Source organism: Ambystoma mexicanum, chromosome 13 (assembly GCF_040938575.1).
Source record: "Ambystoma mexicanum isolate Mex_15411 chromosome 13, UKY_AmexF1_1, whole genome shotgun sequence".
NCBI classification, from domain to species: Eukaryota; Metazoa; Chordata; class Amphibia; order Caudata; family Ambystomatidae; genus Ambystoma; species Ambystoma mexicanum.
Window position 1 is genome coordinate 655,132,146 of NC_090938.1, and position 16,641 is coordinate 655,148,786.

Consider the following 16,641-nt stretch of genomic DNA (forward strand, 5'->3'; position numbering starts at 1 on the left):
ACAGGTTCAAATCCCGATCCTGCACTTAGTAACCACTCACTAGTATTAAGCATGTTATAAAAGAACAATTATAATAACAATTGAAACTGTAGTATAACCACAGCCCAGGCTTATGATGTGGGTGAATTCCCCTTCCACAGATTCAACCAGGGTGCTTGCTCCACAGTTCAAAAGAAATCAAGAAAGTCCTGGTTTGCAACAAAGTTCCAAAACAGTTCGTTGTAACTTCCACTGGACTATAGAACATTCCAACACTTCAAAGATATACAAAAGATATACAAAAAATAGAATGTTCTTTCTCTTTGCGTAAGAATGAACCTCAAAATTATCTTCTCCACAAGGCAACAAGAATCGTCTTTGTCAGAATGTTTTGCCACAACTAAATGCTTTCAAAGAAATGTAGCTCCTCAATTATTCAATTAGGCTGTTGTCGGCTGAGAACTGGAAATAATGTGCCCATAAAAAGTAAAGAAGGACCACTAAAAGTTGGTTATGGTAGTAGCAGAAGTGGTAGTAGCAGTAGTTTTGGGAGGGGAGGAAAAGGAGAGAAACCTAAACAAGGAAAGAAAGGAAAAAGCAGTTCACGAGACGGAAGTGGCAACAAGGAAAAATCAGTAAGAAAGAAACGTGCAGGACTGGGAAAGGAAGCAGGACTAGAAACCGTGGAAGAGACAGCTAATCACTAGCGGCTAGGGCAGCGTCAAACCAGTAAATGCCGAACCGAAGTGGTGAAGAACCAAACAAAGCAGATGAGAATACAAATAAATGATCAAACTCGAAGACGGGAGCGAAACCAATTAGTAGGCCCAAGAGACGGCTGAAACCAGGGCATTACTGATTGGAGTCCATTCCCTCTTTTCAACCCATTAAAGAACGCACACAGCATTTACATTGAGGACGGCAGGCGACCTCCGGAAAGGCAAGGTCCTGTTGAGTGGTGTGAGTGCCGACGGGGAACAGCCACCAGAGGACATGTGTTTTCTGTCCTCACGGTTGTTCCCCGGAGGGCGTATGTTTCCCGTCCTCTCCATGACAGCCATGCAGAGGTAATAAGAAGGGCGGAGTGAAGCCCCATGGAGCCGGGCCGCACATCTCTTCTCCGCTCCTCGCCGGGGCTTCAGATGTCCACGTATTGACAGACGCAAAAAACACCCGTATAGGGTGTACACGACCTCCCCATACTCCCAGAAGGCCACCAAACAGGGCACAAGTGGTGGGAGGGACATAAAGTGAGGTAGCTGAGAATCAATCTCAGCATTAAAACATTGGCCTCATTTGGCAAATATGTAAGCCCGCTCCCAAAAAGGGGCAGAGGGTAATCATTGAAATCACTGTTCCTACTCATCCCAGTGGTTCTGGGAAATAAAAAAGGGGACACTACTTGGTGACAAACTAAACCAAGTCTAGTTAAAGGAGAACAGGAACAACTAAATAATAGTTCAAGAAAACTCTTCCCCATACCAATAACTCTGGGGATAGAAAAGGGCAGAATTTGATAGACTAGGATGTTAAATCTGTCAAAGACACTTACTATTTCCAGTTGCTTACAAGAAACCAACCCAGGACACAAGCTTTGCTCCAATGCAGGAAAGAACAGGGAAGAGCATTTTCCCCCTGGCATGGAGTTAGCATCACGGACCGCCTGCAAGGAAGGAGGCCACTTCCTCAAATAAAAAAGCTACATTGGCGTCACAATACCAGTTATATGGTGGTGCATTCCCGACACAGAAAGGCTGCAAGAAGGCAGGCCAAAACATATTATTATTCCCTGTATTAGTTTAGGACAGTATTTAAGTGCGAGGGTTAGAGTAGGTTTTGGACACAGGACTGTGGACATTTATCTTGACATCTTGACAACTGTCGCCTTAGTTAGTTTTGTTGAGGCAGGGAAACCCCACAAAGAGTCATGGATAGAAGGCCGTTTCCCCAACCCTCTTATTATTTGAGGGTGTCCATCTCCGTACGTCTGGTACCCCACACCTCTTAGCCACTTTTTGTTTCCCCACTGCAACAGTAACCAAATATTGACAAGGATACAGTTTTGTTCTGCTTCCTTCTTGACTTTGGCAATGTATGTTCATATTAGCAGTTGTTATATAATACATCAAACATGAATAACAAACTTCACAACCCTTAGGTCTTCCATTACTCCCCTTTCGCCTTTGGCAATATCTGTTGGACTTGTATTGCTTAGGTTTTAGATTCTCTTGGCCTGAATAATGGTTGTAGGCATTGGCTTTTAACAATGTTGCCTCACCGGGTTGTTGGAATTTCCATAAACTCACATGCTTAAATTTACAGTCACATGCTTTCCTAAAATAGCACTTTTGCTGCTTTCTGATAGTTCAGTATTCAAAAGTACTTTTAACACTTCTTTCAAGCACACGCAAGTGAAGCTGCCTGCCTGTAACACACGAGCAGTCTTGCAGCATCCCAGAGTCAATTCCATGCTGTGAACTCACTGGGTAGGTTGCAAACCTCCAATCCTCTCAGTGTTTGCAGGCTTTCCATTGCAGTGGCTCCCTGCAACATGGAAAACAGTTTCTATTGGTTCCGCCTTCGCCAGCACCACTCATTGGTAGAGCCTTCTTTGCTCCTGAGAGTTCCTGGTGCACGCAAGCCAGGGGAGACCTCGCAAGAGGGAAAAATGTTCTTGCTGCTTTCGCTTTCCACTGCACAGCTTCTGCAAAATTTGCCTTCAAAGGTCCAGCGTTCCCTCGGCACACTTCCTGCTGCACGACCTCTGCACCTTGGACATCTAGAGACATAGGGCCTCATTAGGACCCAGGCGGAGTGGGTTTCCGCCAGCGCTAATCGCGGCGGACCCGTCCGCCGTACTACGAGTTCCCGTAGCGCCATGGCGCCGTTTTCCGCCTGGTTTTACCAGGCGGAGAAAACCATGGCGCTACGGGACCTCGTTGTTAATTACGCCACCGTATTTTACGGTGGCGTAATTAACTCCTTCCCCACTCCCATTATACCCTATGGGGCAAGAATGGGAATGGGGAAGGGCAGAATGGGGATTGGGGATTTACCGCCCCGCCAAGGTCGGAATGGGGCGGTAAATCCGCCAACCCCCATGGCGCTATCGACGGCTTTCCGCCGTGCTTCGCGGTGCATTTAGCACCGCGAAATCCGCCAGGGTCCTAATGAGGCCCATAGACCCTCTCCGAATCAGCCACAGTCTTTGGCTTCCCAACGGTCTCAGCATCTTCCTTCTCCAGCCCCAACCATGGCTGCATACAGGGAATGCACTGCTCCTTCTGCTCACACTGCTCTCCTCCTTCTCCTTCTACGTCGGCCTCTACTTCTGCTTCTCTTCTAGCCATTACCTTCACCTGAGGGGGCCTTTTAAGCCTCAGGTGTGGTCATTTACATTAATTAGTTGACCACTATGAGGAATCTGAGGGCGTCCTCATTCCTTTCCCCAACATATCCTATAGCCATAGAAAGATATGAAAGTGCAACAAGTGAATAGTGTCAAAGCAAGCAATGGTAAAGCATCATGAGGATGTGAAATGTGAATGAGCCAAGCAGCAATGTAGAGCTGAAACAGTGGCAAGGTGCATACAGGGAAGAAGAGGTAGGACAGGTGTGTCGGTTGAGTGACCTATAAGGGGTGAAACAGATGGTCCGACAACTGTGCCTAGAGGGAGGACACCTACATATGGGAAAGCCACTTGAAATACCAGCAAAGAAGCTTGTAATTGAATATAAAGGAAGGTTGGTGTGAACTGAAATGAACGTACTGTACTTTGTGAAATTGGTGAAAGGTAACCAAATCAGAAGAGCTGGAAAGTATCACAAAGAAATGTGTTTTGGGAAAGCTTGAAGATTTGAAAGCTTGGGGGAAGGGAACCCCTTTTCATTGGTAACTATTTTGAACCTTGGGGAATGAAAACCCTGTATAAACCAAGAGCTGGAAGAAGCTCTGAACTTTTATTTGAACACTTTTCATTTTGACGCTGCCATCCCTACTCATTGTATACAAACAGTGTTGAGGGCAAGCTTAGGTTTTGGACACAGACAGACTTTTGCTTTGGACTTCCTGATGTAGACTATCCTTAGTTTATTCAGGTAGGGAAATCCCACCTTAGCATAGGGCAAGTTAGGCCTTTTTTCCTGACCTGCTTTTTGTTGAATAAAAGTTTATAGCCCAAAACTTTAATTCAGTTGTCTGTGTCTACTTCATGATGCCTTCACAAATGGTAAAAAGGGTGGGCTGCAGCTCAACCGATACAAGTTGGGGAACCCTAAAGTTTGAGAAATTAAGCCCCAAAGCATCAGACCCTTCAGTAGCCATGGAAGGCTCTTGGGTTTGATATTTGCAGGAGTAGGGAAGAAATTATTCCCCCAGGTGAAAGAAGACTAATACCCACTGATCTGGTCTTCATTCCACCCCCACATACATACATCAGATTAGCTCCCAAGTCAGGGTTAGCATGGAAGTTTGGAATTTATGCATTAGCAGGGGTCATAGACACAGACTTCAGGAGAGATATAAAGGTGTTACTACAAAACCATGGGAAAGATCCCTTCCAGATCATTCAGGGGGATACAATTGTACATGGGGTGCTCGAAAGAGCAATGTTTCCTAGGGTAAAGTAAGAGGCTGGGAAAGAAGTAACAGATTGTGGTACTCGAGGCTTTGGGAAGGCTGGTGAAACATCTGACACCCCACCTAGGCCCAAGCCCAAGAGGGTCATAGAAGAAGACCCAGAAACGTATCCTGACATAGCCTTTGCCCAGAGGAATAACCCACTGTTAGTTGAAGCCTTTCTACAAATCATACCAGAATTAGAGGGCAGTGGAAAATGGGGTCCCTTTTTCTTTCTAAAGCATGGGTTGATGTACCGGGGAGAGACCACTTCAGGGGGCCTGGTTAGAGCACAGTTACTTATAATTAATAGACATAAGCAGGTGGTCCTGGAGATAGCTCATTTCTATCAGATGGGTGGTCATTTAGGACAGACAAAAAGCCAGGCACAAATCCTCAACAAATTCTACTGCCCCGGAATGCACGCAGATATAAAGACCTCTGTACAGTCCTGTGCAATCTGCCAAAAGACCAGCGCCCACTGTGAGAAACCTGGGGGTATTCTCGCACCTACTCCCCTTGGATCCTCTTCTCAGGTGGCCAGGGAAAGGCCATCGCCTTTGGATCCTGACCCTGGGGTTGGAGATGTGAGGGAGGATCACCTATGTTGAGGGTCCTTGGGAATTGGGAAGAGGATATCCACAGGGGAGACATGGTATCCCTCTTTTCCAAATGAGAACCATCACCCTCACCCTACCTACAAGGCATCCGAGGGTGGTCCTGTTGGGGAAACCAGGACGCCGGTGAGAACTGGAAGAAACTGTGGTGCCAGATCCAGGAAGGGTCGTGCAAAGGCCCCAGTATTGAGAGCCTAACTGGTTGTAAGTGCCTGGCAGCATCTGCAGGATGTGAGCGGAGCTGCCGGAAACCCACAGGGAGAGAGAGAGGAGAGAGAACTGTGAGCAGGGCTCACCATCCACTGAGGTTGTGTACGCAGAGCAGGAGGTGACAGCCACCCGAGGAGATGCCAAAGACCGGTGAGTAAGGAGAAGGGATCACTCGAACCGTGGTGCCCCTGGGTCTGTTACGAGGCAAAATGGAATGTTGAATGAACGAGAAGTAGAGTGCAAGATACAGTGAACCAAAGTAAATGGTTTTGATGATTACTGCAAAGTGTGAGCAAATAAGAACTGTAAACTATTGAATACCGAAATGAATGAAAGATTTTGATCAGCATATAAAAGCTTTTAATAAACAAATGTGTAAACGACAAGTTGGTGTGAATAGCTAATACCATATATTGCAAGTTAAGAGCAAATGTGATGAAATGCAATATAAACCAAGTATGGAACATTGCTAAGGAGTGTGAGAGCAACTCGGTGAATGGAAAAGGGCACCACAAAGTGAACTGCATAACTAAACTCATGTTGGCAAAGCCCAAAGACTGGCAAAGAGAGAGCCAAGTGAGTGTGAATCAGAACACAGGTGCAGCTACTGAAGAACCTGTGTGGGCAAGAAAGCCTAGGGTGAACAGTTGCGTGACCTGTGATAGGTGGACCGTATGGTGCGATAACTGCACCGTGATCGGGTATACCCTATCTCTGAAAGCCAAAGAAATATCGGGAAAGTAATTACAAGTGCTTGAAAGAGATTGCTGAAGTGAAGTGGAAGAAAACAATCTGTATGAACTATGAGTAACTAGAAGGAGTATGAAGTTGACCGGACTCTGGTTTTTGAATATTGAGAGACTGATCTTCAGGACAAGTTGGTAAGCTGAGCAAGCTGGTGTCTTGGGGAAGGAGAATCTTGAGACTCATTTTGAACTGTGTTGCTTTATTGTGGAAGGGAACCCTGAGATTCCTTTTTGAGACTTTGTGGAACTTGTCCCAGGAGGATAGCTCAGGGGCAACGTGCTCAGCTTGGAAGCAAGAGTACACGGGGCACCACAGGTTCGATCCCCGGGTCCGTGCTTAGAAACCTCTGGGTATTAAGCACGTTATAAATGACATATCATGTCTTATCATAACTGTGTTGTCTTCTTGGGAAAGGGAACCCTGAGATTCCGTTTTGGGTCTTTGTGGAACTGTCTTGAACTTGGGGAAGGAGAGCTGGAAAGTAAGCCCAGAGCTGGAAGAAGCTCAGAACTTTATTTGGAACACTATTTCTTTTGATGTTGATATTCCTACACATTGTTTAGCTTTAGTTGTGAAGGCAAGAATAGGTTTTGGACACAGAGAGCCTTTTAAGTTGAACTTACTGACTCTGACTATCCTTAGTTTCTTTAGTTACGGAACTCCCACCTTAGCTTAGGGCGAGGTAGACCTTCAACCATCCTGACATTTAAGTTAATAAATCATTTCTATTTGGACTTTGAATCTGTTGTGTCTGTCTTGCTTCATCGAAGTGGGATGCGGCTCAACCGATACACATTAGGGGACCTTACAATTACAAAAACACTGCACCAGAGTTTAAGAACCATCAGTAGCCACAAAGGGCTCTATTGGGTTTGATATTTGTAGCAGTAGGGAGGAGATGATTCCCCCAGTTGAAAGAAGACTGATACCCACTGCTGTTATCCTAATTCCACCCCCTGATACATATATTAGACTAGCACCTAAATCTGGGCTGGCATGGAGGTTTTGAATTGATATATTAGCTTGAGGTACAGACCCAGACTTCAGAGGTGACGTTAAGGTGTTGTTATGAAATCATGGGAAGGATCCATTCAAAATCCATCAAGGAGATACAATTCCTCAAGGGGTACTCGAGAAAGCAATGTTCCCTATGGTTAAGAAGGAATCTGGGAAAAAGGGAACAGATGGGACTACTTGAGATTTTGGAGAGGCAGATGAAGCACCCGATGCCCCGACCAACCCTGAACCCAGAAAAACTACAGAAGAACCTGAGACACTTCCAGACCTAGCATTTGCCCCAAGGAACAACCCCTTATTGGCTGAAGCATTTTTGCAAGTCCTATCTGAGCCAGAAGGTTGTGAGAAAAGGGGACCCTTTTTCTTTTTGATGCATTGACATATGGGACACCACTTCAGAGGGCGTGGTAAAAACAAAACTGGTTATCCCTAAGAGTCATAAGCAAGTGGTCCTAGAAATAACCCATTCACATCTGACTGGAGGCCATCTGGGACAAGCCAAAACCCAGGCCCAAATAGCAAATACATTTTACTGGCCAGGAATCCATGCTGACATAAAACAGTTTATTCAAGCTTGTGGCATCTGCCAGAAGACCAGCACTCATATACCACCACCTATTCTCTTGAATCCATTGCCAAAAATTAAGATACCGTTCTCGAGGATTGGTATGGATATTGTTGACCCCTAGACAATTCCAAACTGGGAAATAAATACATTCTAGTCATCATGGACAACACTTCATGATATCCAGAGGCATTTCCCCTGTGAGCCAACACAACACATTTTGAAGCACCTGCTGCCTTTCTTTTCCCGAGTAGGGTTTCCGAAGACATTATTAACTGACCAGGGCTCTACCTTCATGAGAAAACCTATGGGGGAAGTTAAGCAACTGTTACACATCACTACACTCCGAGCATCAGTGTGTCATCCCCAGACAGACGGCCTTGCATAAAGATTTAATAAAACCCTAAAGACCATACTACAAAAATTGGTGGCACAGGATGGTAAGAATTGGGATCAAATGATTCCATGGGCTCTGTTTGCATTTTCCCCATTTGATCTACTGTTTGGACGGGAACCCTGGGAAGTCCTGGATATCTGACAAGGAACTTGGGAAGAGAGAGTAGAATACCCAATTCCCCTCTCCCAAACTGCAACTAGGCTTAAAGAACACATGACAGCTGTTAGATCTTTAGTACAGACTCACATGGTTAAAGCACAGGAACAACAGAAGATCTCCTATGACAAATAGGTTTCTTTAAGGTCCTTTTCCATAGGTCAAAAGGTGCAAGTACTCTTGCCCACTTCTGAAAATAAACTTACATCTAAGGGGCGTGGATCATATGCGGTTCTGGAGCAGATGGATCTACGTAATATAAAATCTCACAACCGGACCGTTGTCTTAAAACCCAAGTCCACCAGGTAAATCTGCTAAAGGAATGGAGAGAAAATCCGTCACAGTCCAATGCCATCATATTGTCCTGTCTGTTACCAGAAGATATAGGTAATGATGCTTTAATTTCACCTGATCTTAGTAACAACCAAAAACAAGACCTGCACAACCTTATAATACAGTTTACTGACATATTTAGAAAGGAACCCGGAAGAGTGAAAGGTATTTACCATCATATCCGCAGTCCCAAAGGCAAAGTGGTACATTTAAAACCTTAACGATTACCGGAGTCTAGAAAGGATACCATCATCCAGGAGGTCAAAACCTTGCTTGAGGCTAACATCACTGTGCCTTCTAATAGCCCCTGGTCCTCCCGTATCGTGCTGGTGGCAATACCTGATGAAAGTTGGAGATGTTGTATAGACTTTAGAAAGGTGAATGCCATCTCTGCCTTTGACTCTTACCCATTGCCACGTATTGACAATCTTATTGACAGGCTGGGTAATGCTGTCTACCTCTACACAATAGATCTCACAAAAGGATACTGGTAGGTTCCGCTATATGGACCTGCCAAAGAGAAAACTGCCTTTGCTAGTCCCATAGGACTGTTTCAGTTCAAGTTTCTGCCATTCGGTCTGCATGCGGTTAAACACTGCATCGCTCATAAATTACTCTGATTGCCTTATAAATGTTTGACCAATTAAGCTCCTGTGTATCTGCCAAAGAGAATTCATAAGAATCCCGTTGTTCGTTCATTTCAATCCAATGGACATAATAAACTATTTCAGTCTTGGTACAAGCTCCAGAACTTTGGAGGAACCAGTTTCGACATGCTTGCTCCTTTTATTTGGAATTCATTGCCATTTGACTTGAGAAATATTCCAGACCTCTGCCACTTTAAAAAGGCTATTAAAATCTTTTTTTCAACTCTAAGGACTAATCAAGGATTCCGGATCTTCCGTCTGCCTGTCTTGACTCTTAATCCCTGATTACATGGCTGGACTGCTCTGTTTTGTTCCTTTGTGTGCGCACTGAGGCCCTAGGGCATGCTGCGCTATACAAGAAATTATTAATAATAATAATAATAATAATAATAATGGTGCTCCGGCAACATTCCAGAAAATGATGAATAAAATCTTACAACCATACTCTGAATTTTGCTGAGCTTATGTAAATGACATAGAGCCTCATTACGAGGAAGGCAGTAGAGGGTTAAGGGGGCCGGTAGAGCTGCCGGCCGTGTTAACCCCCTACCGCGTCATTACGGGGTCCGCTCGCGGGACCCGCTTTGGACGTCTCCAGCATGCTAACAACAGCCCGTCATTAACGGGCCCGTTGTTAGCATGCTCCCCATTCCCATTGAGCCCTATGCGAATGGGTACGGACTGGGTCTGGGTTCCCTGAATGGGGAAATACTGGGCCCTCCAAGGTCGGAATGGCCTGGTATTTCCACATTCAGGGAACCCGGACCCGGTAGCCGGAATGGGGGTAGCCATGCCACAAAAAGCGGCATGGCTACCTCCTTCCTCGTAATGAGGCCCATAGTGATACATAGCAAGACCTGGGAAGACCACCTGTACCATCTTTACACAGTTGTGAGAGTATTAAGGAAAGCTGGGCTGACCGTTAATCCCAGAAAGTGTAAATTAGCCCAATCTGCGGTTAAGTACTTAGGTTTCTTTGTGGGTAAAGGCACTGCCCAGCCACAACAGGAGAAAACGGCTCTCGATACCCCCCACACCAAAATCTAAGAAAGACCTGAAGGCCTTTTGGACGCTAATTGGTTATTACCACCTTTTCATTCCAAATTTCACCAGTAAGACCCCGGGATCAACCGACAAGTTGAAAAATGCTGAGCCCCAAAAGATCAAATGGGAGGAGGAAGACAAACTCTGTTATACAACCTTAAAACAGACCTTATACCAGAGCCCCATTTTTAAAGTAGCAGACTTTACTAAGGAATTCATCCTCCAGACTGATGCTTCCTTAATGTGACTGGGAGCTGTTTTATCTCCAAATCATGACAGATTGGAACACCCAATATTATACATCAGTCGGAAGTTGTTCCTGTGCGAGAAAAACTACTCAGTCATCAAGTTGGAGGCCCTAGTAATCAAATGGGCAGTGATCCATCTTAAGTACTATCTCTTGGGTCGTAGGTTTCAACTGATAACAAATCACTCACCTTTCATGTAGATTAGTCAGAGGAAGGATTCCAATCCTATGGTTATGCAGTGGTTCTTGGACCTTCAACCCTACTGCTTCACAGTGGAACATCAGAAGGGCCGAGAGCAAGGTAACGTGGACTTCCTCTCCCGGTTTCCATGTGTACCACCCCGTCCAACCCGCATATGGGAAGGGTATGTGAGAAACCTGAGGGTATCCTCACACCTACTCCCCTTGGATCCTCTTCTTAAGTGGCCAGTGAGAAGGCATCAGGAAGCAAGACACAGAAAACAGATTCAAAGTTCAAAACAAGCTTTTATTAAAATAAATGTCAGGATGGTAAAAGGCCTAACTTTCCCTATGCTAAATTGGGATTTCCCTACCTGAACGAAACTAAGGTACGTCTGAGTCCAAGAGTTCAGTTTAAGAATCTGTCTGTGTCCAAAACCTATACTTGCCCTCACAACTAAAGCTAAACTTAATTTTAAAAGTATTCATTCAGTTTTGTATTCAATAGATGTTAATAAGGCTTGAGAGGCATTTTCTGTTCAGGCCGACGTTAACAAAGTTCAACATTCATTCATTAGACTTTAATTGAAATGCCCAGCACTCATACACTTTTGAAAACGTGCTCCCTGCGTCACGTGACCACTCCGATTCAAAGTATTCCTTAACAATGGAAAGGTTCCAAGCTTCGAGCACCGAGTTTCTCACCTGCTAGAAACTTAACAGTGGCTTTGACAGCATTTCCAGCAGTGCAGGGTACACAGCCTTCTGCTTCTGCTACCAGGGGTCCAAATCCTGCCCCTCAGACACTCCTGTGTCGCGTTCTGGACACAGGGGAACAAGCACTTCTGATGCAAGGGGAAGGGATAGCTTCTCCACATGGCTCCTTACTCAGCCTGTAGTCTGTTCCACGCAGCCCCAAAGAGAACAGAAGGAGACCAGCAGGGAGGCTGCGGGCTGGAGAAGAAATCTGATCATTGTAAGTCACTGGTAGCATCCGCGGGATGAGGGCTGAGCTGCCGGCAAAGCACAGAGAGAGAGAGAGAGAGAGAGAGAGAGAGAGAGAGAGTAGCGAAGCGCGAGCAAGAATCGCCGTCCACTGAGGACATGTAAGCAGAGCAGGAGCTGACAGCCGCCCAGAGGAGACGCCGAATACCGGTGAGTGAGGAAAGGGAATCACTCAAACCAGGGAACTCCTGGGGCTGTTACGTGGCAAAAGGAAAGCTGCATGATAAGGTGACCCAAAGTAAATGGTTTTGATGAGTGGTTTAAATAGAAAAAAGTGCAGGTACTCGACAAGCTACGTAGCCAGATATTCTGGTGCAGTGCTTTCAGCACCTGCCATTTCAGCATAGCACCTTGGGCACAGGTCCCTTTTAGGCAACCCTTGTTGTTTGCTGGGAATGCCCACTGAGATCAAATTACGTGCCAAGGAGCACACACTTTGGTAAAGCAGTGTATCTGAGATCCTTTCACACAAATGTGTTGTTATGCACTGTGTTAAGAAAGTTTGAATATCTATAATAAATAAGACTTTCTTTTTTTGCATATCAAACTAGCAGATGTTATAGCTGTAAACAAAGCTTTAGAAGGGGAGTTTTTTTGGGGGGGTGCTGTTTGCGCGGCTACAAGATGACCACTGCCTGAAACGGCTCTTTACCAGAAATGAAGAAAATCCTTTAACATCCTTCTTATAGTGGTCCCATCGGATTTCCACCAGCAGCGTTAAATTGGCGAGAGGGAGCTGCGCCGCCCGGACCCACTTTGGCTGCTTCCCGTGTTGGCATTGGGAGGGACTGAGACCCTGCGACACCCTCCAGTGCTGGCCTGTGCTGCTGCAGAGAACCGAGGCATGGGCGGCACACCGCCTTCCACCCATGGGGTCGTGTGGCCTGCGGGACGCACCACTACAACTAGAGTGGACACCCTGTAACCCGGAGCATGTGAGTACACCCCCCAGTGTTCCCACTGTGCTCCAGATCCCTTCTGTGGCTCCTCTCCCTTGCTGACCTGCCCTACGCCAGCGAGCTGGCACCTTCCCATAGCCTGGGAGGATTCCTGGGGGTTGGGGCGGTCGACTCTCCCGGATGTGCGGTGCCCCTCTCTTCTGAGCTTCCTCTGGGCTGGGGGCCCGTTCAGGCTTCGCCCTGGGCTGCGGTCTGTTCCAGACGTTGGGAGAGCCACCCAGCAAACTTCTGCTCCACGCGGGGGCCTCAGCCAGTCCCCTCTGACCTGCAGAGAGGGATACCGGCCTGGACTGGCCTTGGTGGGCTAGCCTTGTAGACGGCCCTGGCTCCTGCCTCGCCGGGGGGGGGGGGTCTATCTTCTGCCTGCTCAGTGCTCTCATTCATAGCATCTGCTCTCCGCTGGGTAGTGCCCCCCCAATTCGACTCCTCCAAGCGCTGAAGCGGGGTCCAGGGGTGGCCGTGGAGGACCTGTGTGCAAACTAGACATGGCTGCTATCTCCTATCCCCCCTACACTCCTCCTGCAACTCCCACAATCGTCCCCCATTGTCATCGCTTGAAGGTCACAGAGCAGGATGGGGAATAATAAAAAGCAGGCAAAGCTGGACCAATTTGCACACCAGTGACTGCCCTCTTCTCCACCGACCACTTCCTCTACTGCTAGCGGCATTGGCGTTTCCACTCTGAATCAAACTTTGTTGAGCCTGAAAAACAGTACAGACAACCTGGGCTCCAAAATAGACACATGAACCTGCAGGGTTGATAAATCTGACATCCAAATAGGCAAACTATGTGGCTGCATGACAGAGGCGGAGCAGAGAAGCGCATTGGCAATAACAAGGACAGAATAGAGTTCATGCAGAGAGAGGTGGTGAGCCTGCAGCTGTCACTGCAACGTGTGGAGCCAAGAATGATGATCTCAAAGGGAGATCACGCAGAAACAACGTCCGCATGGGAGTGCCGGAATAAACTCACACCGACAACATGGAGGTGTTTGTGGAAAAGCTGTTTATGGATGTACTTGATCGCCCCCCAGTGTCCAACATGTTCTTAATCGAAAGAGCACATCGCTCCCTGGCCCCCAGGCCTCCCCATGGGGCACCGGACAGGCCCATTGTCGCAAGGATCCTTAATTATAGGGACAGAGACATCCTCCTTCGAACTGCATGGGAAAAGGGAGAACTGCGGTACGGCTCAGCGATCATGAGGCTCTTCCCGGAAATCAGCCCACAGGTGTAGGAACAGAGGAAATCGTTCCAGGATGTTAAAAACAAGCTCAGGAAGAAAAACCTTTGGTACACCATGCTGTTTCCAGTTAATCTCCGAATTGTCCACAATGGCAAGTCCTGGGTTTTTACCACCCCTGCCTCTGCTGACCGCTTTGTCTCTGAACTCCCCGACCCTGTGCTTCCCCAGGCGGAACGAAACGATTGACCCTGGCACACTAACTGGTTCCTCTCACCATTCATGGTTGGGTTGATTGTTGCTATGACTACCATTTATCGGTCCTAGTTCTCCTACTGGGGTGAAATGTGGATCCTTGTTCTCTACTGATCCTTGAGTCCCGAATTGAGGTATAGTTGTGCCACGATAAGATGAACATGTGTTGTTGTTGATGGTTCTTCGAGCTGTGTGCCCGCGACCAGCACCCCATTGAAGCAGCCACTGCGTTTTGATTTCTAAAAGTTAAGTATGCCGGTAGGTTGGAGTTTCTGCTGTGGGTGGGTGGGGAGATACCTGGGGTAATGTTAGGTTTGTGGTGCGTAAGTGATTATTGCGTCATGCTACAGAAACACTTGTTTGGGGGGGGTGGATGTTCCTCCTGATGGGTCTCTGGAGGTGGAGGCCCCGCCCATATTGGGGTACCTGAAGTTTCGGTCCATCATGTACAATGCAATGATGGGCGAGCCCCTAACTATAAAGTCCTGGAATATCAGGGGAGTCACCAATAATAACAAATTCTGTATGTTGGTTAATCATGTTACATTACATAAGGTAAATGTTCTGTGCCTACAGGAGACACGCCTTTTCGAGGGATGATCCACTTCCGTTGGCCAGGGGTTGGAGTGTGCATAGATACGGGGCCTCCTACTCGTCCCCGTCAAGGGGAGTGGCGATTTATATGCATCAGTCCCTAAAGTTACGTCTGCATGACAGGATACACGACTCGGAAAGGCTGTACATCTTGCTTGCAGGTGAATGTTTGGGATCAAAAATGCTGTTTATTATTGTCTATGCTCCTAATGTAGACTCACCTGAGTTTTATCCGAATTGTGCTGCTGTGCTTCATCAATTTGCTATCTACGATGTTGTGTGGGTGGGGTATTTTAACCTAGCAATGTCCCTGGACTTGGATTGATCAATAACCACACAGACTGCACTCCTAAGGGCGGCCACGGCTTGGGCCGATATCGCAGACTCATTGGGCCTAGTGGATATATGGAGGTATATGCATCCAAACAACAGGGAGTTCTCATTCTACTTTGGGGCAAACGGTACTGCCTCCTGGATAGACTATGTCATGCTGTCAATCCCTTTGACTAGTAAGGCGTTAGAGTCAAAAATGCTACTCAGAACACTGTCTGATCATTCCCCAGTATTGGTTACAGTCTCTGTCCCCAACGTGGCACATCATCCACCACCCATTGGCGGTTTTCGCCCGCGGGCTCTGGAGGATGAGGTATTCCGGGAGGGTATCTGGGGGGTATCCTGAATACTGTTTGATCAATGTGGAATCAGTAACTGACTATAGAATGGTGTGGGAGGCCTTTAATGTGGTCACAAGGGGCTGTTGCATTTCCAGGGAGGGTGGGGTACTTAAGTCTTTGAGAACCACACTACGCCAATTGGAAAGTGTAATAAAGGAATTGGTACATACACAGACACAGGGAGGGGACCCACAGGCTGGTAAAAGGCTTGCAGATAAAAGTTGTGCACCTTCAGAAACAGCCACAGGGAAGACAGGTTCTTGGGGGATCCGGTGTTGGCGATAAAATATGCTGAAGGTGGTAGACCCAGCCGTACTCTTGCATGGGCAATCCGTAAGGATATGAGCCAGGGAGGGATTTTGGAGATTGCTGATCCGAACAAGCTCCCGGTACGTGATGCCGGCGAGATTAATAAGATCTTCTGGGAGTACTATAACCTAATGTATTCTTCCCAATTATCGATCTCTCCCAGGGAAATCAGGGCATACCTGGACCGTGAGGCACTGGGATGGTTAGAACCCGCATTTTGTGGATTTGAGGAACTCCACTGCGGAAATCCGTAGGGTTAGCAATAATCTCCCAAGTGGCAAGTCCCCGGGGCAGGACGGCATCTCGGACGAATTCTGTAAAGAGTATGCAGACATCCTGGCCCCACACTTAAGTCGCATGTATGAATTCTCTTTAGCTTCGGGCCTCTTGCCTGAATCCACTAGGATAGCGGTAGTCACACTTCTCCTTAAATACGGCAAAGACCTATTCAATTGTGCATCGTACAGACCTCTTTCCCTCATTAATACAGATAATAAAATCCTAGCCAAATTGTTGGCCGATAGATTCCTTCCTCATATGGGAGCTCTGGTTCTCCTGGACCAAGCAGGTTTTATCCCGAGTAGGTCCACACAAAATAATCTTCGATGCCTCTTCCCCATGATGCATAATGTATGCGGGGAGACCCCCCATAGTCGTGGCTACCTTGGATGCTGAAAAGGCCTTTGACTCTGTTGAATGGCCCTTCCTAATCAAAGTCGTATGCAGATCGTGTCTGGGCCTCCAGTATATCTAATGGGTCCGTCTTTGGGAAGATTTCCCAAGGCCACTCGCACAGCAATCTCCACAATTAGGCTCACATGGGGACAGGCAGCCTTCCTGCATGCCTTCCGCTGTGCAGCCTCTGCAAGTCACGGTCCGGGTGAACAGGACCCTCACAGAACAAG

At 47.0% G+C, this 16,641-nt stretch overlaps 1 protein-coding gene across 3 annotated transcripts in view; it reads left to right on the forward strand.

The window, feature by feature from the left end:
- Positions 1 to 16,641, forward strand: part of SCRN2 (secernin 2) — a 294,151-nt gene that overhangs the window by 79,016 nt on the left and 198,494 nt on the right. Inside the window, exon 2 of one of the 3 annotated variants that reach the window (XM_069634647.1) lies at positions 14,736 to 14,914. The exons of 1 other annotated variant lie outside the window; for it this stretch is intronic. The gene's annotated coding sequence lies outside the window, so the exon portion shown is untranslated. Of the gene's footprint in view, positions 1 to 11,892; positions 11,913 to 14,735; positions 14,915 to 16,641 lie in introns of those variants that run through there. One more of the 3 variants, XM_069634649.1, reaches the window with a different exon arrangement.